Genomic DNA, 23,745 nt, shown 5'->3' with positions numbered 1-23,745 from the left:
TAGAAAAGTTTGAAAAAGTAAACAAAAAGTAGCCGAACAAGTGATAAAATGTGAGTTGAAACAGTTGAAACAATTTTTAATGTGGAGAAAAATGATCAAAAAACCAGAAAATGATGGTTTTTTCATTAATTTAAAAATTTGGTCTGTTTGACACAATTTTGCAATTTTTTAATAGGTGGATTGAAAAAAAGAGATTTTTTGACAAATTTTTAGCAACAAACTGAGAATTTTTGCAATTTTTGACATTTCTGACCAAAAAAAAAAAACAAGTTTTAGCAAAAAGCGAGACTTTTGGATATTTTTTGGAAAAATCTGAATCTTTTTGGATTTTATATTACAAAAAAACAACAATTTTTAGTCATTTTTCTAAAAAATCAAAAATCGTTTTCAGTTTTAAAAAAAATGAGTGAACATTTTTGGCAGAAAGCAACATTTTGACAATTTTAGCAAAAGAAAGCTAGACTTTGGAAAATTTTTGGATAACACTGAGACTTTTTGAATAAAAAGTCAAATCTTTTTAGCGAGAGTTTTTTTGTCAGTTTTTTTGCAAAAAGCAAGATGTTGACAATTTTAGCATAAAACAGGAATTTTTGGCAATCTATGGCAAAAAAATGATACTTTATCAAAATTTTTGTCAAAAAAATCGAGACTTGAACAACTTGTAAAAAAAAGTGGTTTTGATATTTTTTGCAAGAAACCAACAATTTTTAGCCACTTTTTCTAAAATATGAAAATTTTTGTCAATTTTTGAAAAAACTGTAAAGGGAGGAATTGCAGCATTTTCTGTCACTTAGGTGAGAGAAAACTGTTCTGTATTCAGCTGCTTCTCATCTTAGTTACGTAAAAGCGCATTCTGGTGGTTTAGTTATGTAAAAGCACCATCTGGTGGATTAGTTCTCTCTTGACGATAGTGTTGTGAGAGCTCCACGCCACACTTCATTGTCAGTCATCCATGGCAGAGTTCAACTGGTACCCGGATTGCCGATTTTCCTGGTTGAACCCGGAAAGGAATCGGCTACCCGGGTACGGAACCGGGTAGTGAAAAACAATGAAAAATGCGACGTTGCCAAATCAAACTGACGAAAAGATTTCATTTTTATATAGCGATCCTAGCGGAATTTATTTGAACTACTCAAAATGACGTCATTTTTTGAAAAATTTACTACCCGGGTTGGAACTGGATAATTTTCAGACCCGGGTAAGAATCGCGGATCCGGGTACTCGTTGAACTCTAATCCATGGACTCACCATGCGTAGCATGGGTATTAGATCTACTCATTCAAAGATAGGTCTACATATGGCTTTCTATCTGAGAAGAATAGACAAGTTGAGGTATGGAGCCTTGTCGGCTTGTCGCAATGAGCTTCATTTGTGTAATATGAACTATTTCATATGTGATCTGTTATGTAATGATATCAAGGATTCCAATACATGAAGTACAAAGTGGCTCGGGTGTTAAATATACAATCATCCTTATTGAAAAGCTCTAAGCAGAGTTATGGACAATGAATCTGCCCTGTTTGCTGTTCATGCCCTTCCTCCCTGGGCAGTGTATTCACACATTCACAAATACCCAGTATTCATTCCTATTTATCCAAATCGTATATACCTACCTTATGTACATATGTATTACATAACTACACAAAGATTATAATTACATCGTAAGTGCTTTAATAAAAGCTCGTGAATTATAATTGACTGAGTTTTATCATTTATTATCATGCATTCTATTATTTATCTAACTTATATGTCATGTCCCATTACTGAAGAGTAGGTATCGAGGCGGTCATTCGCCAGTGCTTACGAGCTGTGATAGCTCTAGGTAAATGGTTCACTTCCTTGAAGTAGGGTGGAAGATGGACCAGTGTATGAGGTATTAAGCATATAGGGCTAAATTCCTCTTCACAAAACAAAATTTTTTGATGATTTTTGTCAAAAAGCAGGACTTTGAAACTTTTGGCAAAAATAAGGATTTTTTGGAAGTTATTGTAACTTTTTTGCACTTTCTGGAAAAAATCGAAAATTTTGAGTTGAAAAATACAATGAAATGTAAACAATTACACATTCACTAAGTAAGGGAATGTGTCCCAACCAATACAAAAATTCTTGTACCTGACAAAGGAGAATTGAAAGGGGACCCCAAAATACACCACCAGCAAATATTTCAGGGGCTAAAATTCACTCTTCAATTTATGACGAATTTTTAAAAATTCAAATTTGGCCCATTCCTCACGAAAAAAATTAATAAAATTCAGCAAAGATATTAATAACTCGAATTCAAAAATCCACTGGTGGTTCCAAGACGATGTGAAACTGTCAGCAATAAACTCAGAAGGCCGAAAATAGAGTAAAACCCAAATTGCAGCCTTTTATGTCAATTTGACCAAATTTTGAATTTTTTCGTAAGAGATAAACCAAACTGGAATTTTCAAAAATTCGTCAAAAATTGAATGAGACTTTTGCCGGTGGTGTATTTTGGAGTACTTTTTCACCAGCAGTTACGAGAACATGTGAAAACTGCAAAGGTACATACTTAAACAGAAAATCACAATTTCCAATTTTCGTTTCGTTTTCGCAACACTTGTTGACAGTTAGTGAATAAATGAAAATCTAGTCGATTTATCATAAAGAAAATTCATCGGAATAAATTTCTTTAAACGAAAAATTCTTCCAATTTAATCCCCCATTTTCAAAGTAGGTATTTGGAATAAAATTGTGAGAAATTCATAAATTCTCACAACTGACATATGTTACAAAAAATTCTGTCACTTGCCATTATCATGTACAAGAAAATTGATATTATGGCCCTAAATATTTTCACCGAACAGTCGTCGTGTTATTAAATTTGAAAAAAGTAATAGTCTAATATTTCCATACTTTCCAAACCACTTTTCCTCGAAGTTTATTCTCCAACCCACAAACGCAGACCTAGATATTAAAAGTAGCTCGTCGAGTTCTCTCCTCCACATCTCCATTCATAGCCTACTTTTCTGACCATGTAGAGAAAACTTTCGTCAAAATCAGACTACTCGAAATTAAAAAGTTTTTTCACGAATATCTTTTCATTTTGAAAAATGAAAACATTCGTGCGGATAGGTTTAGGTGTGTATAGTTCGTTTGATGAATTTCTACTTTTAAATTATACCTACTCGTACATAAACGTTGGCACGTGAAACGTGAATTGGTGGGCGAGTTAAGAGGAACACAGGACTGTTTGAATCGTCAAGTAATACGTAGAGGGAGAAAGTCAGAAAGTTTCTGGCGTTTGTAAAATTCCACCGTATTAATTTACGAATCGTCTTTTTTCATAATAGAATTTGTAAAGCTTTAGAAAATATTTGAAAAACTCAAGATATATACCACGGTGCACAAAAAAAGAGTATAAGGTAAAAGAATTTGTAATATTACAAAATGGTACAGTAGACGAACGTCACTGTAGAGTTTGCCAAGAGTTGAAATTAATTTACGAGTACAACGTTAGTATAGCTATACTTTTACCTAGCTAGCTTGCTAAGTGATTCTGCAAGGTAAGTATTTATGTGCAGGTAACTTGGTTTTCTTGTATGTAACATGCAGAGAGATAAGATTTTTAAAAATATTTTACGAATATACGAGCGTAGTTACGTTAAATGGGTCTCGTTAAATCGGTGCGTAAATTTTTGTGTAGTACGGTACTGGGTACGTAGTACGTACTACGTAATAAGATGAAACATTAGCAACTTGATGCGGTCCTACGAAGTGCTCGTTCGTATAATATAAAAGCCGGCCGGGTGTGATAGACATAGACATTGAGACGAAAACAGTTGTTAATAAATTGGAAACTCATTCAAACTTGATGCCAGTTACGATCCACATGTTGAAAGGCATTATACGACGATGGCGAGTTAAGTTAACCTCTTTTATTTGGAAATTTTGTCCTCGTCGTCGTCTTGAACTCGGTACAGCGGCTTGAAAGTGGCAACCGAAGTAGTTTTATTCTAACGCCATAAATCACGAGGAAATTTTGAGTTTCGAGATTGGCGAGTATGGGACGATGGTGCCTTCGAGGGTAGCGCGAAATTGATTTTATTTTTAATCAAATTGTCTGGTCGACGAGCTATGGTTTCCGTAATATGTCACCGGTGAGTAATGTGTAGGCTGTTATGGTTGGCGACAGTTCAACCTATTAACATGGATTTAGGCGTTGGAAATTTAATCGACTCGAAAAACCAACGTTTTATACGCGAATTACTTAATACTCTATGCGAATCGATTAATTAATTCAGCGTCGTCGACGTCGTCGTCGTCGTCGTCGTTATTACGAACGGCAACGGCGAGATGTGCCTTACGAAAGGTGTGATCGTTTTGCCCTCTTTTTTTATCTAACTCGAATGGAGCTTGGAAGGATAGCACAAAATGTATTTAACCCTCGAATAATCTGGTGGCAAATGTTACCTGAGGGTCATTTTAGGTCAAATTTCCGAGGATTTTTGCGCACTTGGGTGGAAAATTTTTTATATGAATAGATTTGGGATGAGAGATGACGAATGGCTCAAATTAAAGTTCTACGAGTGCTTTCAGGAAGGAGATAGTGCTTCAAAGTTTCGAGGAAAATAAGGCTATCGTAAATTTCAAGGGGAGGTCGAAGGTGAGTTGAAAACTACGAAAATCGGTCTATACTTCAAAACGGGGATTTGAAGAGATTTTATAAAAATCAGTGTTGTCACATTTTCAAGTTCCAAAAATTGGCTAAAAAGTTAAAAAATATTGTTTTTTACACAATTTTTGAAAATTCTGAAAAAATAGCTCCAAGTGCCTTCAATTTTTTATACGAATTTTAAGGTAAAGTAGGCGCCTATATCAAAAAATTGGATTGATTATTTTTTGTATTCTCGATTTTTGAAATTTCAAAAACTGCTTAAATTTGAGAACATGAAAAATATGTGATCACCCCCTTCCACCATTTTTAAGAATTGAACTTATGTTAATTTTTTCAGAACATTTTTCAACTTTGAGAAGGGTCTCCAAATTTCAAAATAAAAAATAAATATGTAAATGAAAAAAAAAATAGAAAAACTCTTTCACGATAAAAAATATAAAATTCGGTTTAATTTACGCAGATCGTTTAAATCCGATAATACATCGTTTTTTCACCCCCACCCTTCCTCCTCTAATCAAAATGTGGTCGTTTCCAATAGTTCTAAACCCTCCAGCGGTTTTTAGTTTCCTCCAGTTTTGGAAAAATTGCTATAAAAAGATCAAAATGAAATTCAAAATGTAGGTACCTACGAAGTTGGATTTATCACTTTTGACCACTTCAGTCGATTTGAATATAACTTGAATTTTTAAAATCTGTAATTAATAATTATCTTCCAGTTCAAATTCAAAATTTTATTCAGCCGAAATTTCCTGAAAAAAAACTAACAAGGAATGTGCCAAAATGAAAATTTTGTCGTTAGCACAGAAATCAAAATTTTAGTTTGTAATAACGTTTTTGACTTCTAAAATTTAATAAATAGTCATTTTGAACTACGATGTGGGGTTTTTTTTTAATTTTTCAAAACCACCAAAAAAACTAATAAGCGGCGTATCTTTTGAATCGGATAAAATGGAATCAAAAGAGCATATAAAAGTACCTCACCAGAAAAAATTTTAGTGGCCAGAATTGGTTTTTTCAATTTTTGAAGAATTTTTTAAATTCGAATTGGGGTTGAAAATAATAAAAATTTTACTAAATAAATTTGAGCTGGAAAACTGGAATTTGGTATATACCTTATTTTCAATCCCTCCTCCCCCCCCCCGAATCAATTGGAAACGATTTCGAACCGTTTTGTTTTGACCAATTCTGAACCATCCAGCAGATTTTTGAATGTTGAAATTTTAACAACATTTTATCTTAACAAAGTTGAAAAACTAAAATTATTTTTCCTTTTTGATCAATCGAAAAATGTTTATAACAATCTTTGAAAATCTGTAATTTTTCAAAATATGACTAGAAGCTCCAGAATGATTTGAAACCACCTCAAATTAATTCAGCATGTTGAAATCCGAGTATAAAGTAAAGTTTATAGCTTTCCAACTTCTCACTGGGTGAAGTTTTGTGGAAATTTCAATTTCAAAAATCTACTAAAGGCTCTAAAACGCTCATAACGGATTGAAACTGTTTACAATCGATTCAGGTAGGGAGGTAGAGAGAGGGAGGGAGAGGGGCGGGAGGAGGGATGGAGAGGGGTTCCAAAATAGGGAGGATAATAAATGGTACCGAAATTCAGCTTTTCAAATCAATCGGGAAATTTTTTTTTTGCATTTTTGGTCAAAATTTGATTTTTAAAAACTTATCAAAAGCAAATCATGCGCTCGAGCCTCTGAAATTCTGACAGGCTAGGCGATGTAATTTCGTATGCTCTTTTGATTTAGGTTTGTCTGGTTCAAAAAAATTTGAGGAGCTTTATATCAAAACGCACTAACTAGACTATATTCTAACCCTCAAAAAAGCGATTCTGTAAATCAAATCGGGGAAGTGAAATGTTTTGCGCGGAAAATATGCTTACGGACGAGCTCTTGCTAAAAAAGCAATGTCCCCAGCGCTGGACCCGCTTATTTTCGAAATTGGGGCCCAAATGGGGCCAATTTTGGGTCCGTAAATCATTCGAGGGAAGTGTGGGGACATTGCATTTTTGGATAGTGTTGGTATCGTAGATGAAAAATATGCAATGTCCCCAGCCCCCCAGGCGCTTAATTTAGGCTCACCCCCCTTTCAAAATTTCGACTTTTAAATAAAAATTCATTAAAATGCGAGAAATGAATATTTTTGGATGAAATTTTGTATACTAACTGATGAAGGCACGAAGAAATCATATCCGGCGAGTTTTGGTTTTTGCAAGCCCCAGTTGGGGCTGCAGGAGCACCCCCACCCCCAATTTTCAAGTTGGGGTAAATCGTCGATATTGGTGTCGTTTTCATATGAAACGACCATGCTGATGACGAATATGAAGTCAGATTTAAGACAACACCACTCAAAACTTAGGAATGAGGAGATAATGCATGTGAAATTGAGTAATGGAAAACTGAAGAAATAGTTATTAGGGTCTCAATAGTATATTCCGCTCGATCAAGCTGTTAAAAGCGATTTTATGATTTATTCTCATTCTAGACACTATTACAAAGAAATTCAGCCTTGTGACCCTTCATACTCTCCCCCCCCCCTTTTCCGAGGGCCCAATCCCGTATTACAAACTGGGATGGCGTATTGCCTTCCCTATGGCTGGCTCCCACAAAAAAATCCAATCTTATCGTTAGAGTGCTACCAAAATGTTTATTTTTTTATTTTGGCATAACCCAAGTCTGAAATGGAATTACCCAGTGAATTCACAGTCATTTTCTCGAATCCGAGCTCTCAAATGCACATTCCCTGAATGGGATGTTTCCCGAATCCTTTGTTTCTCAAGATCCTGAAAAATTCTCTTTCAACAAAAAATGAGTGTTAACACTTTCTTTTCTTCTGTTCAAAAAACTAGTTAATTTTCCAAATGGAATCTGTATACCCTTTTGAAGGAACAAGAATTCGCAATTTTGATCAAAATACAAAAAATCTTTGAAAATGAAGTGACATATCGATTGTTACTAATTTAAAGATACTATAAGTTCGAAAATTTACTCAATTTTCCGATCCGGTCTCTCTGACCTCCCCTCCTCTTCCACCAGTAGGTATGTTTCCCAAATATCTTCAATATATTCTCAAAAAATTGAAAAAATGACTTATGGCGTGTCATTTGTTTGGTTTCCGAGGATGTTGAGTTCGAATATTCACTTATTCATTTCAAGGTTGTGAGCTCTCTCCTCTCAATGCCCTTCCAGCTCTTACATTTTTAAAAATGTGCGAAAAATTGAGAAACATGTAAATGCAACATCAGGTTCTCAGTGTGTAGAGGAAGACAGGGGGGCATTTGAGATTGGGTGTGGTGTATGTATTGGAAAAATTCGATTGAATTGGGAATCGTGTTCCGAAGTTGGTTGAAATTGGTCAACTTTTTTTCGGGGGGGGGGGGGAGGGGATTGAGTACAAAGCACTCAGATTCCGAATCGGTGAGAAAAAATTTACTTCAGACTTCAGGATTTTAAAATTTGGGATAAAAATATTCAGGAAAGTGGTCATTCGGGATTTTGAATTTTGGGAAAAAGGGATTTAGGAAAACGGTTGGTAACTATTTGGGAAATATCCTATTCGGAAAATGCCCAATGGAGAATTCGGATTCGGAATTTCGCGTGGTTACGTACGATCTCAGTAAGTTGATTGATTCAACTTTTTAAAAAAAATTGTAAAACATTTTGACGATTACAAATTACGCAGCTGATCAAAGAAATCCGAATTCATAAAACTGTTGTTACCGTCATATTTACTGATTTATTTTTTTCTTTGTATTATATATTATCGTTTTTTTGAATTTCGTAGTCATTTGTATTTTTTCCATTCGTTGCTTTTTCCTTAGGTTCCATTCAGTATTGTTCTTATTACATATTTTTGTATAACATAGGTATTCCATCATTCGTTTAATTTTTGTTCAGAAATGTACTAAGTATTAAGTAGGGATTCAATAGTACATATGATTGGATTTTTTTGTGGGAGCCAGCCATAGGGAAGGCAATACGCCATCCCAGTTTGTAATACGGGATTGGGCCCTCGGAAAAGGGGGGGGGAGAGTATGAAGGGTCACAAGGCTGAATTTCTTTGTAATAGTGTCTAGAATGAGAATAAATCATAAAATCGCTTTTAACAGCTTGATCGAGCGGAATATACTATTGAGACCCTAATAACTATTTCTTCAGTTTTCCATTACTCAATTTCACATGCATTATCTCCTCATTCCTAAGTTTTGAGTGGTGTTGTCTTAAATCTGACTTCATATTCGTCATCAGCATGGTCGTTTCATATGAAAACGACACCAATATCGACGATTTACCCCAACTTGAAAATTGGGGGTGGGGGTGCTCCTGCAGCCCCAACTGGGGCTTGCAAAAACCAAAACTCGCCGGATATGATTTCTTCGTGCCTTCATCAGTTAGTATACAAAATTTCATCCAAAAATATTCATTTCTCGCATTTTAATGAATTTTTATTTAAAAGTCGAAATTTTGAAAGGGGGGTGAGCCTAAATTAAGCGCCTGGGGGGCTGGGGACATTGCATATTTTTCATCTACGATACCAACACTATCCAAAAATGCAATGTCCCCACACTTCCCTCGAATGATTTACGGACCCAAAATTGGCCCCATTTGGGCCCCAATTTCGAAAATAAGCGGGTCCAGCGCTGGGGACATTGCTTTTTTAGCAAGAGCTCGTCCGTAAGCCTATTTTCCGCGCAAAACATTTCACTTCCCCGATTTGATTAACAGAATCGCTTTTTTGGGGGTTAGAATATAGTCTAAACGCCATTTTTGAAAAAAATGAGTTACATACGGATTCTTACGTGAAATTCAACGGGGAATCGATTGCAACCATCGTTAGAACGAATTAAGCCTTCCTGATACCTTAAAATGGCGCTTGAAGTTTTGCTTTCAGATCAAAACGTACTCATCTGTCTCCATTTTGGAGCAAAACGCACTAACTCCACTTCACTTTTTGTAATTTTTGTTCTGCGTGTGGTAACACTGCAGTTTGATGCTCCGACATCATCCTAATCGACTTCTACACAATTTTTATCACCTACAAGAATGTTCCCCACCACATTCGTGCAGTATGAATGGCTAAAAATGCTAAAATGATAGTTTGAAAAAGTCAAAAAACCAATATTTTTAACAATTTGTTATTTTCAAAAATTTGTATGGTTTCATTAGTTTTAACCTACTGTGTGCAAGATACCAACATAATATTTTTCAGATCAAAACGCATTAAATCCTCATTTTTCAGATCAAAACGCACTAAATCCTCATTTTTTCAGATCAAAACGCACTAAATCCTCATTTTTTCAGATCAAAACGCACTAACATCCAATTTTCAGATCAAAACGCACTAAAACAAAATTTTCAGATCAAAACGCACTAAAATTTTTTTGTTTTCCCCCCACCGCCCCCCACATGCTGCGCAAATTGTACAAAAGCTTGTTTGGTACTCAGGAGGACTTCCTCTTTCCATTGATACCTCATTTGACCCCCACTCACCATTTCCTCAATTTTCACAATTTTTCTCAATTTACAGAAAATTGAAAAAATGGCGTTAGTGCGTTTTGATATAAAGCTCCTCATTTCTGTTTGTTGGGATATCTACCCACCTATAGATGGGTATGGATTTGAACTTGTGGAAATATATTTTGAGAATGTGTGTTCAAATCAATCAAAAGGGGGTTTTAAAAACTTTTTTATGGTCAGTTTTCCAAAATTAGAAAATCCAAAAATTCACCAAAGGCTTCAAAATGGCTCGAAATTACCAATCGATTTGAACTGTCAAAAATAATACCTACCTATATTTAAATCAAATTTCAGAATTATTACCTCAATTCAATTCTATCAAAATTCTGATTTATAATGAAAAATGGTCCTAAGAATTTTTGAAAATCAAAAAATTAAATTCAGCACTTGAAATTTGATCGGATGGTATATTTTCAGCACCTACCTACGTCTTTTTGTATGATTTTTTGATTGCTCTCTGTGTCTAGTTCATAAAGTTTTCTGCTGGGTGAGAATGTTGAAATATCTCGCACCAAGGACAAAAATAATAAAATTATGTTTTCAAAAACTCGCTTGAAAGAGGGTGAAATTCACTTTCAAATACATAGAAAAAAAACTTGAACTGGAACGTATAAATACCTACTTATGCCAGTTGGAACTACTTACCCACATCCCACGACTAGAAAATCGTATACCTAAACTATAGGTAAGCCCTCGTCTTATAACAAATCATCAACATCGAAAAGCGAAGGCGTTTTTAGAAAACTTTTCCGTTAAGGGAATCAGAATAATACTACGCTAAATTCCAATAAAATGACTCAAAAAAAGCAAAAAATTCACATTCAAACAATAATCAATCAAGAATGGAAAACAAGAACACCTACAACGGTAACGAAAACTCGTGATCATTTTTCGATAAAATTCTCCGATTTCTTTCATGTATGTACGAGTAGGTAATAGGTATAGGTATGTAAAAAAAACAACAACGTTACATTATTACATCTACTTCTCGACCCTCGCGTAGATGTTTTTCAGCATCGAATTGAATCCAACGCGAGTTAGTTGTTTTTTTTACTCAATTACCTCGATACTTGCTCGCGTAATGTTATATACCAGAGATAAAAGACAACAGAAGAGAAAAAAACACAGCAAAGCATAGAGAAAGAGGAGAAAATAAGTCAAACGATTCTGAGCGAGAGAATTCCCATTATACGAGGCGATATTAATTTACACTTCTTTATACTTCGCTAGTATCCTATATCGGACCATGGAACTCGTTAAATTGAAGACACCACAAATACGCGTACTAACTTCATCAGAAAACCAACCACCAAAACTTCATTACGTTGCGACATAGCAAATTCACCTAGACATTCGACCCTGCCACCCTATTCGTCGCTATGCCGTTGTCTCATCTAAATCTTGTACCCCGGTAAATCGAATTATTTTCACTTTTCGCCTAAAACATCGAACCACGAGTTTACGTGGCGTAGATAACACCAACTCGCGTTTACAGCTCGAAATCACCACCTACTTACGCAATAGTGTTGTCTAGATAAAATGTAGGTATTTTTTATAATGAACATTTTTTCACCCAGAAACATGGATATGGTTTCGGTTTAGTAGTCATTATGTGAAAAAAAAAAGTTTTGAGAGGGGGGACAGCTCATAATACAAGTATTTACAAAAAATAGGAATGTTAGAATTTTTTAAAGAATCGATTTTTCTAATTTCTTAGATGTATCAAATGTCAACTACATACAAAACAATTTTGGGTGGAAATTCCGCTTGAAAATTTTTTTTGAAGGTACCCAACATTGATCAATCATAATTTTTCAAATCTGAGAACAGGGCCATGAGGGCCTGGGTTTGATTCCCAGGCTAGGTCCGAATTTTTGTATGCTAGTTGCAGGTCAATTGTGTATAGGTTGGTTAAGAAACAAGAGACTTCTGTACCACACAGTGTTGTGGAGCGGAATGAATTTCGTTCCAGGTTCAGGGTTCTGCTCCAGCATAAAAAATAATTCTGTTCTGGTTTCTTATATTGTTCCATTCTAGTTTAGCATTCTGTTCCGCTCCAACTTTTCTTTTTTGTTTTAGAGAAGGTTGCATTCAAAGTAGGTACATCGGAATTTTTGTGTCCAGAGCAAAAATTGAAGTTGAAATACCGAAAATTTTGAAAAATGGTTGAATTCAATGTTTTAATGAAATTTTAAGTCCATCTCACATAAAAGAAGCACCAAAAACACCCAATGAAATTTGGAAGGTTTTACTCGGTGTTTTGACTGTTCAGGATTTGAATTTTTATGAGCTGAAAATGGTCTATCTCATGTCATTTACCATGTTAGGGTACTGCACATTGGGTATGATCGACGTCAGCCATTTTGGTTGTCTCGCGTCGTTGTGTACATTCATCGATAGTAAATGTTGTATAAGTGTGGGTGACTCACACTTATACAACATTTACTATTGATGAATGTACACAACGACGCGAGACAACCAAAATGGCTGATGTCGATCATATCCAATGTGCAGTACCCTAACCATGTCTTATTATAATTTTCTGGTTTATTGAGGTAAAATTTCAGCAAAAGCACATGTTGTTCACACTACAGTCATGCAAAACATTCATTAAAGGTCAAAAAAGTTTGTGAGGTTGGAGCGTTGAAAACCCATATTTTTATTCCGGTTTGGTTCAGGTTTTGCTCTAGTAAATTTTTTGTAAGTTGCTCCAGGTTCCGTTCTGCTCCGCAAAAATTCTCCCAAAAGTAAGGGGTTTAGAGCTCCGGTTTGTTCTGGTTCAGTTCCTCTCGGCAAACACTGGTACCACACTACGACATAACAAAGTGATCTGATCAGATTTAGTTACATACTGGCCACTAGGAAGATTGAACATCATTTTTCAACAGAGTTGCCAGTATTGTTAGTTGACAGTATTTGGTATAGGTCAGTTAAGAAAAAGAGACTTCTTATTTGAATTACAGTAAAAGCTCGTTAATAACGCTGATTTCCTCTGGTTCCTATTAGACAACCCCATTCAAACCAATGTAAAATTAATCATGATACAATGCACAGTCATGAGTATAAATCGCGTTCTAACGCTTTGAAATTCAGGAAAAATCACATTTTTGTCATAACATTGACAACAAAAAACCAATTTTTTGCGACAAAAAAACTTACTTTCATGTAAAAAATTCTCACTTTTTGAAAATTTTGGCCACAACATTTTTTTTTGCAATTTTTGCAGTTTTGATTTTAAAAAAGTAAAAAAAACGTATATGGCAAAATTTTGCCAAAAAATATGTTTTTTAAAAACAGTTTTAGTTCATACTCACAAGTATAGTACATAGTTTATTCAACTAGGGAGTAAAAGTCATTTTCAACAAATTTAGAGGTTTATTGCCCGAGTGAAGAGAGGGAAATAATTCAAAATTGTTGAAAATCACTCTTACAATACCTGGTTCACGTGGTTCAATAATATATTTTATTCAATACAGGCATATAAACGCACAATTATACCACCAATACTAGACGCGAAAAGTGCGTTTTTATGAGCGACCAAATGAAACGAAAATAATGTTCACATTATTGTCCTAGGAAAATAATGAACATTCATTACGTGGCCGCACTGCTCGAATCCTATTGTTTGGGATGACGCGGAAGGTGACAAAGTCCGATTATTACGGGGAAAAAATTGTAGCAGAAACAGGAGATCCACCACCTCCCCCTTCCTCCACGCCCTAAGCTTGTTTTCCTTTTATCATTTTGGCTACGCACTTTATCTGCGAGTACGCACTACGCATACTTCGGTTGTCGTGTCGACTCATAAAAACGCTGCTTCACGTCTAAACATTGATGGTATAATTGTGTATATTTATATGCATGTATTGAATAAAATACATTACACACACAAGTTCAAAAAATGTGGGTGATTATAAACTCGTACGCGAATTGCAGTCCTCGCCTTCGGCTCGTCCTGCAATTCGCACTCGTTTATAATCACCCACATTATTGAACTTGGTATGTAATATACTATTTCGTTATGAGGGAGAAAAACGCCAGTAATTACTTCCAAAAATCAGAAGTGGGAGCAAAAGTAACCCTTTTCCTCCCTAAATAATGGAAATATTATTTTCGATTTTGGCCAAAAAAGTAAGGTTTTTTATCACCTTATCAAACTTTAATAGAAGCTTGATTACAATTCTTACAAAAAAAGCAGGTAAGTATCTAAAGTTTTTACAAAAGAGTAGAGTTTTAGATTTTTCATCATAATCTTGAGAATAAAAATGAAAAGTAACATTTTTCAAAATTTTGGTACATATAAGCAACTGATTACTTTTTGGAAAATTTGGAACAAAAAACAAGGCTTTCTGAGAAATTTTGACCACAGAAAACAGTTTTGTAAAACTGACCTCAAAATCACTGTAACTTCAGATTTTTTCATTTCCAACTGGAACAGTTGTTCAAATTCAAATTCAAAATAAAGTTCACGTTTCCACTTCTTTTATTACGCTCTTTTTGATTTAAAACGAGAATTCGTGGTATTACACTCATCAGCGTTGAAACGAGACACTTGCTTGTAAAACGTTTCAGCTTATAACACTTTTTTTTTCATTCCGTTGAAGAGCATTATAACGAGCTTTTACATCATCTCTCCGGTCTAAAAGTAATTCTCTCACAGGTTGCCTATCTGTACTTAGTACCATTTTGCCTCTATCTTACCTGGGAGTACCCTTTATTCAATTTTTTGAAATTTGAGCCCTCACTGAGGAGGTTGAACACAGGCTTCAAAATTTGTAATTTTTCCACCGTCTTATCCCCATTACTTTACATCAAAACGAGTTAACGTGGTGCGACATTGAGAGCCAGAGGACATTTATTCAAAAACCAGAGTGTAATTCTGTACTCCAATGCAAAAAGGATAGAAGTCCATATATATAGATAAGTTCCCATGCTCACCCTTCGGCCCACGATAAAAGTAGGGGAACAACTGCAGTATCTGGGGATAACCTATACCTTTTGCTTCACAACAAGACCATTCCGAGCACTGTAGCATTATTTGGTGCAGATGAATTCGCTTTTGAAAAAAGTACTGCGCAAAATAAAAAAATGGACTTCTATCCTTTTTGCATTGGAGTACAGAATTGAATTTAACCTCTTTGAAAACCTAAACAACATTGTGCAATGCATAATTTTCAATCTTTTGGTACCTACTTCTTTTACCATGTTTGAGGGCATCCGTAGAAGAATCGGGGGAACGATTCGAAAAAATAAGCTGATATTTGGAGTTAAAAGTCGATTTTTATCAAATTTGTACCAATCAATTTAAAAAAAGGTAGGTACGATCCTATTTTAATTTTTTTTTTCAATTTTGATCAAAATAAGTAAGAAGGCCTTTATTGTGCTTCCAAAAATGTTGACATCCCATTTTCAAAATAAAGTTGGTTGCAAAGAGCATAAAAAAATCTTCATTGTAAGTACATATCATTTTTCCAGATTTTAAAATGGTAGCTTTCAACTTTTGTACTAATAATGAGAAGTTGAGCTTTCACCACGATGAAAAAATCGACCAAAAATGTATAATTTTTTCTGATTTTTGTAGGGAAACAAAAACTCAAATTTTTTTATGATCGCAATGAAACGAGGTAGAATAATGTACAATACACCAACAAAAAAATTCGTGTTGATCAACAATATTGTCTACGTGTAGGGTATTTTTCACCACAACAAAGCTTTCGGTGGCATGAAAGACTGACTGACAAGGCCATCGATGTAAAGATACAATGCGCAAATGTAAACTAAACCGAGCATGGGTAGTGCTTCGGTATAGTTTAAAATTTCCACACCTGTTTCATAGAGAAAATTTCCATCGCGATTTATGGTCTTCCAAAACGACAGATAGGTAACCTGGTTTCGTGAAATATCTCCCGAAAAACATCGTCTTCTTTTCCTCGCACAAAATTACGCATTCCTAATCGTATAAAAAATTGCTAATTCAGGCCCAACGAATTCGCGTAATCTTTTGAAGAATCTTTTGCAATATTCGCTTCACAATTTCACCAAAACAAAGAACCCCTGCTTTCTCCTCCTCCTCTCATATAGTAGGAAAAAAACGTGATCAAAATACAGACGACCAATATAAACCTTTGTATTTACGGAATGGTGGTTTTAAAAAAAGTGATTTGTTTTGCCTAATTCTAAATACGTAGGCTAACACTTCCGTCAAAAGATTACAGAGATTATAAAGAAGAATGTAGATACTTCTGCAAACGCCCCTTACAACACGCTACACGATGTTACAGTCGTATTTTCCTCAACTTGGGATAAACACCCCCCCCCCCGGCCGATAAAAACGCCGCCAACAATATACTAAAAATATAGTCGTATTTTTCACCGAGTTTTACACAAAAACTTAGCTCCATGTTCGACAATTCGACTACACTTTTCAACGCCATCAATTTCTTTTTTGTCGTAAAATTCGACGATTAACAACTCGCGATTCTTTTGTTTTAATTTCAGCGGCCGAAATTAATTCGCTATATTCGATCCTCAGTATCCCCGGAACTCGTTGTGGGAAAAAAAACTTAGCAACGATAAACTTTAACCGGAAAATTGTTTCAAGTTTTTTTTTCTTTTTTGGGGTTTTTTCTTCTACGTATTTTAGCAAAGTTTTACGACTTTCTGACACATCGTTTTGAAATTCAGATAAGTTTGACTTTTTTCCAGCCATTAGTTTCGGAAAAACACGCGATATTTTTCCACGATGATTTGGCTTTACGTAGTTTTACGAGACTGGCGGTGTGGCGCGCGATTTCATTAATCGATTACGACAATTAATACGAGAGAGTTATATAGCATGGTGATTTACATTGCAAAAAAGATCTCCCCGTTTTGGCGTTTAATTTCGATACTAGTGCGCGATAAAAAGCTCGCTTCGACGTTTAATTTTTAGCGAATTTTGCTCATCGCTAATAACAACATACTTTTGGACGACCTACGTTCTAGTACGTAATTGCCAATAAATTTGCTATTTTCAATACAAAAAGCCACGCACGCGATGGCCATGGCCAGAAGAATACTCGTATACAAAACAATATTAACATTCGATAATATACACTCGGCGTTGTAAAACACAAACACCAAATGTTTATCTAAAAACGCCGACAAAAACTCGTCCGTGTTGCGATCGAGCCAATGTGTTAGTTGAAATTTTATCCAACCCTTTTGTAGACTTTATAACATTAGAAAAACTAACTCGAGCTAAGCGGTACGTATAAAATACGTTAACAAAGCTGCGAGCAAAAACACCACCCGAATGTGATGCCTATTCCAAGAAAACTTTTCGAACCGCGTCGAAATCAAACATTGTTCACTCAGCTATAGACCGGATTTTGGTTTTTTCTTCGTTGAAATTTAAATATAATGTGGGAGATGAGAGAGAGCTTTGAACCGTGTTTTTTGGAACATTAACTAATACATATGTACGTATAACGTGGTCAAAAGCCTATGCTATCCGGATTGGTGTTTTGTCTATACACTCACCTTGTACTAAATCGTTGTGAAATTTTCGAAGGTAAAGTTATTATAAATTTTCAAGGTGAACATCTGATATTCGTATTTTCATTACTCACGTAAAACTACATAGGTATTTAAAGCGAGTTTAAGTTTGTTTTATACATTTTTGGATGGAAGTGACTGGTGATAGGGGAGTTTCGAAGTAAAAGAGAACAAAAGTTTTTATGAAGTGACGTGAGCAGCAGACAATAAAATGGCAAAATAACATAATATTTTGAACTTGGTTAAAAGTCAAATTGCTCTTATATAATTATTGTTTTATCCAACTGAAAAAGAGATAAATAACAGAAGAGGCACCCTATATTTGATCATCCAGTTGAAAATTATTGGAGCTGATCAGATCTGGACAGATCGAAGTTTTGATAGGATTATCTATAGATGAGGGGAGGGGGAGGAGGAGACCTAATTGGATCTTACCACATCTGAATACATCTGATCAGACCTGATTGATCAGCTACCAGATCAGAATTGATCAGATCCGTATATTGCCATACTTAGATTCAATCGAATCTGACTAAATCTAATCAGATTAGAGTTCCGATCAGATTAGGTAATCAGTGCTAATCATTTTCTCACGAGCAGTAAAAAAAAATGTCAGCCAAGAAATATATTTTACCTAGAATTGGGTAAAATTTATCAGTTTCGTGATAAAATTTACTAATCTCATAGTAAAAATTACTTTTCTGTATACCTAGTATATTTTTTTCTTACAAAATTCAAAGTAATTTTTACTATTTTTACTGATATGTAGTAAATTTTTAATATTCTGTTCAAATAAAAATTACACAATTGTAAAGGTAATTTTTACTATCCTATCCAAGTAAAAATTACACAATTATAAAGATAATTTTTACTATTATGTCCAAATAAAAATTACCTACACAATTGTTGAAGTAATTTTTACTGTTACTTCCAAGTGAATTTTCAAAAATATGGAATATTCAACTTGCAAAAAATACTTACAAGTTTGAACTTGTCACCTCAGATTTGCGATTCAACAACTTGCAAATGTATTGCCTTCTGGAGCAACTCCAGTGAGCTGGGGAAAAGCGAAATTCTGCTAGAGGCTTCAGATCGACTCGGAAATGATCGCAATCGATTCGAGGGGTTGATTTTTAGTATACCTACTTTTAAACCAAATTTAAGAGTTTAGATTTTTATACCTATACCATTTTCCTTAAATTTTACTATCTAAATATAAGTTAATAGTGTAATACCATTTGGGTATCTATTTTAATGAAACTATCCCAAGACAAATAATTTTCAATTTCCTTCTCTCCCCTCCTTCTCATCAAAAATGGAGTTTATTAGATTTTTGATTTTCGAATTCATAATAAAATTTAAATAACACACACTTTGCTAATTCATGGAAGTTTTGATTTAATTGATTTTGAAACTATAACCAGCGGAGTTTGTGTCTTATAGGTCCAAACTTTTTAGATCGCCAATTCACATGTATAACCTCCTCAAATGGGGCGAAATTGCAAATTCGCTTCAAAATTTCCAACTTTGGCAGTTTTCATCCGATTTTTTTCAAACGAATAGGGATCGTTAGACACTACCAAGGACCATTTGTAGAGCTTTTTAAAAAAATTTTGAAGCATATCTTCTGGGCAAACCGGCATTTTCAGCTTTTAAACGAAACATTTGGGTCACTTCTTTCAGAGATGCAATCTTTATCATTGAGGTAACCAGTTCGAGTAAGTAATGTATAGAGAATCATGCATTTCGGTAGAACTTCACGTTTTTATTTAAATATCATTGAATGTTGTTTTAAAAGTGAAATTCGATCATGTTAAATGATGAAATTATAAGACCAGGCTTCATTTACCTAGATTTGTCGAAAGTTCCTCATCGAAGATGATTTTACACCGAACAATGGCGTTTATTATGTGATGATAACGTGGTAGAATGGACCATAATGATTTGCGCTGTGGTTTATGTAATAATGAAACGTGAAACGTTGCAGGAATTTTGTGCTAATTGCCTAATTGGTCTTTGTGGATGATTATAAGAAAACATTTTTCGGTTTCTCATGTCTAATTATTCTGCTTTTGTCATTCTCGAGAGTAAACACTCAAAAATATACAGGTTATCACGTCTATTGAAATGATGTGGAATAACTCAAATTTTTTTTGAAAAAATCTTCATATTAGGTAGGTACCAACCTACTTACTACAAAATTTGTACCAAAATGCAGGTATCATCGTAGAGCGTGAAAAACATTTCGATAAGTGTATGTTATTATCAAAAACCACGTTCATCTGCTAAAAGAGCACTCGAATGAGAACATACCTGTGTAAAAATATTAATTCAACTCCAACAGTCAATGAAAAGGTTTATTAGCAATTAAGCAGTTATGAACATGAACCATAATGCGAATTTTCAAGGTAAATTTCGGTTGTTTGAAGCCTTTCATTAACAATAATAGCAATGAGCGTCGAGATCAACACGAAGATCATCACCAAAGCCTGCACGTCTGGCTTCACAAAGATAGGAATTGCAACAATCATTTTGATGTTGGTTGCAACGCTCTCCAAAACCCCGGCATCCTTCAATTGATATTATCGGGAAAAAAATAACTATTAGAACGAGTAACAAATACTCGTATATTCCATTTAACTTCATTTTGTGGCAGATTTAAAAGAAAAATGAATACTAATTTGAAATTACAAATATAAGACAGTGCTGAATGAACAAAGGACAATTTATGGCAACTATATTTTACTGTGTTCAGTCAGTCAAATCGAAATTTTTTGTTTATCTAGGTAAGTACTTCATTTAGATTATTTATGCATTTAAATTTTGGTTCACCAATGTATTTTTTCAAGGTTTATGTTTGAATTTTTATCGGTCGCGCACTAAAAGGTGAGAATGATAAGTACAAGCAGGTACGTACCTACTTATTGCAAATGTTCGAACAATGTTTCTGTTTTTTAATGGTTTCAACTTGAAGAATTATTTTCACAAAAAAAAAGTAGTTGATGTAACACTACAAAATTTTTAAAAAAATTGAATTTCGGTATTTTCACGGTTGTATTCGAACTTATTCGTAAATTTGAATTCTTTCCAAAACTTCCCAAACAGTTTTTCATTAGAATTGTGTTGAGAAGGTTACTGGGCCACTCAGAAGGGAGTCATCCGGGCAATGCGTCCTGGGACGCAATTTCCTGGAGGTCTGGAAAAATAAAGAGCTCTAGATAAATTGTGAAACGATCAATTGTAAAGGTGGACTGAGCTTACAAAATTTATCGAAAAATTTCAATTTCAATGTAGGTATTCTTTTTAAAAGACGATAATTTTGTGCTAATTGCCTGATGGCTGATTATTCTTTTTGGATAACTATACCCTAACAAGACATTTTTTGGTTTCTTTGGCTAAGTACTTCTGCTTTTGTTATTCGCGATAGTAAGCATATGTCGATCAAATTGTCGTGGAATAATTCGAATGCCTTTGAAAAAAATCTTCGTAGGTAATTATTAGGAAGGTACTTACTATAAAATTTGCACCAAAATAAAGAGCTTATTGTAGAGGATAAGATATATTGCGTATCTCATATATGTAGATGCACAACCTTGTATTTTTTTCAGCATTTTTTTATGTAGGTGGTAGACCTTCAAAATGCGAAAAACTGTTTGTTTCACGATTTTTCCCTCCTAAATTGGTCAATTTGGGCCGAAATATTTTTTTTCTTGCGATATATCATGAAAGATGTACACCCAATTAAGTACACTATCAATCCAAATTCGAACCGAATTTAACAATTTTTTCTGTTTAATAATTTTTGCCGAAAACAAATTGATTTGCATGATTTTGGGAACCTCTGAACCCTCTTCTAGATTGGAGCTGATCAGATCTGGTCAGATCACAATTTCGATCAGATCCATTGGAGAGACCTAATTCTGATTAATGAACTACCAGATCAGAACTGATCAGATCTGTATTTATTGCATGGATTCAATCGAATCTGATCAGAACTAATCAGATAAGAGTTTTCAAGTGTGATGAGCGGATAATTATGCCCTGCTCGGCTATAGTAGTTATTAGCGTAATTTCTCTATGAGCGTGGCTTATGGTACTCATCCTGTGGGAGGAGCTATAAGCTACATAATGTACTCGTGATCCGAGCCTTGTTGCAAGGATTGTGATGCTAGAAAAATCACTTGTTCCAGGACACTCGCGCTCTCCAGATAAATGTCAGTCACGGTAAATATTTAATCGGCTGGTGTGGCTAGTTCCATACTCCCTACATGTGTTTTACCCATCTTTAGATGGTTTAATTAGTACTTGCAATGTGACACTTCGTTAATTTCCTTGTAAGGTCATGGCTCTTATAACGCGATACTTCGTTAATTTCCTCATAAGATTGTGGTACTTTATTGGCCCATCTTTGATTGAATTCCGGACAATCGAGTGGATAACCCTACAAAAATGGATCCACTATAAGCATACCTGCTGAAGCAACTATTATTGGGGTCGCCAGGGAGAGGCAAACAATGTGTACAGTTAAACTATGCGTATCTTCATCATCTATGGTAAATTGTTTAATTCTTTTACCGGGGTTGCGTTCACCCTTACATAGTGCCCATTTAGTAATGAAGATGACGTCCTAAAGGCCATCTGAGTACTTTGCTATACTTATTTTATGTTACGAAGTATACTATTGCCAAGTATGCTGGATTCACACTAGTGTTGTCTACTCTGCCTTTTAATTAATCTAATCTTCCAAGTGCTAGGTGATGATGTGTTAATTACCTCAGCATTTGAGACTAAAAGAATGCAACTACATCGTATTCTTTTAAATACTTACAACTCAATTTATAATAAGTTGCCAGGCTTGCCGGTGGATGTTTTAAGTTACCTACTTGTAGAGTTAGAAGATAGGTAGTTTGTACAGGGTGCCCAGAAATATTAAGCACCCCAAAGAAAGTTTTTCATTAAAAATATAGGTTGGCAACGCGAAATAGATACATATGATTGGTGGAATGCTATCTCTCCAGTCCAACAACCAATCGTGTGCTATCATTATTATCATTCACTGTGACCGCAACCAAAGTATTTTAGTAGAAAACTTTTTTAGGGGTGCTCGATATTTCTGGGCACCCTGTATTGTGTACCTATCTCATACACAGATTAATTATAAGCAATTATAATTAGTTGGTATAATATGCTCAATTACTACATCTGTAAATAAAAACCATAAATAATTGGTTCGAGAAGGCTTTCTTTATTTATAGTATAGTAACTTCTCACTGTGTTCATTGAGGTAGAAAGGATTGCCTATTCTAGAGCTAGCCAGGTATAATTTGGAAAATGTTCCTTCTCAAAGGAAGATTTCTCAGAAAACCACCTTAGGAGAAAATAATCATAATCCCTTCTTCTAGCAGCTCCTCCTAACCCCACTGTTACACAAGTTTTTCTCGGATTAGATCTGTTCAAACCTGGTTTGGGGATGCTCAATTTTTTTTAATTCGTGTTTTTGAGATTTTTCTGAAAATAATCCCACAAACTTGTTGAAGTTTCAGAAAGGTCTGAAATCTTCACTATAATATTTGTAGAATTAAAAAGTCCAAATTAAGATAGAAATTTGGCCAATCTCAAATTATGTAATTATTCTACTTTAATTAAGTAAATAAATTTTGACTTAGGTAATCATAAAAAATTGAGCGAAATATGAATTTCAAAAAATTTTCAAAAAATTGAAGAGCGGAATTCAGGACTTGAGATTTTGTCTATTGTATTTTTAAATAAATGTTGATTTGATTCATCTGTGTATGATACAAACAATTTTCTGTTATTTGATACATGAATAAATGCAAAAGAGAAATTTTCATGGGAAGCGAGGGAGAGACACAAATACCTAATTGAGAAGTTAAAAAAAAAATACAACACTCGATCAAATTACATAATTTAATAAATCATTCTAGATTTAGTACAGACTTTTTTTTGGACTTAATAAAATCCAAAACCTCAGAAGTCATAGTAAAGGAAAGTTAAACAATGTTGAAATTTCAACAAGCAATAAGT

The 23,745-nt window shown here is 34.5% G+C and overlaps 1 protein-coding gene across 3 annotated transcripts in view; it reads right to left on the bottom strand.

Annotated features, from left to right (window-relative positions):
* LOC135838653 (neuropeptide Y receptor type 2-like) overlaps window positions 1–23,745 on the bottom strand; it is a 147,097-nt gene that overhangs the window by 47,413 nt on the left and 75,939 nt on the right. The window lies entirely within an intron of this gene.

This window comes from Planococcus citri, chromosome 3, assembly GCF_950023065.1.
Source record: "Planococcus citri chromosome 3, ihPlaCitr1.1, whole genome shotgun sequence".
NCBI lineage: Eukaryota > Metazoa > Arthropoda > Insecta > Hemiptera > Pseudococcidae > Planococcus > Planococcus citri.
The sequence above is the reverse complement of the archived record's forward strand: the minus strand, read 5'-3'. Positions and strand labels throughout refer to the sequence as shown.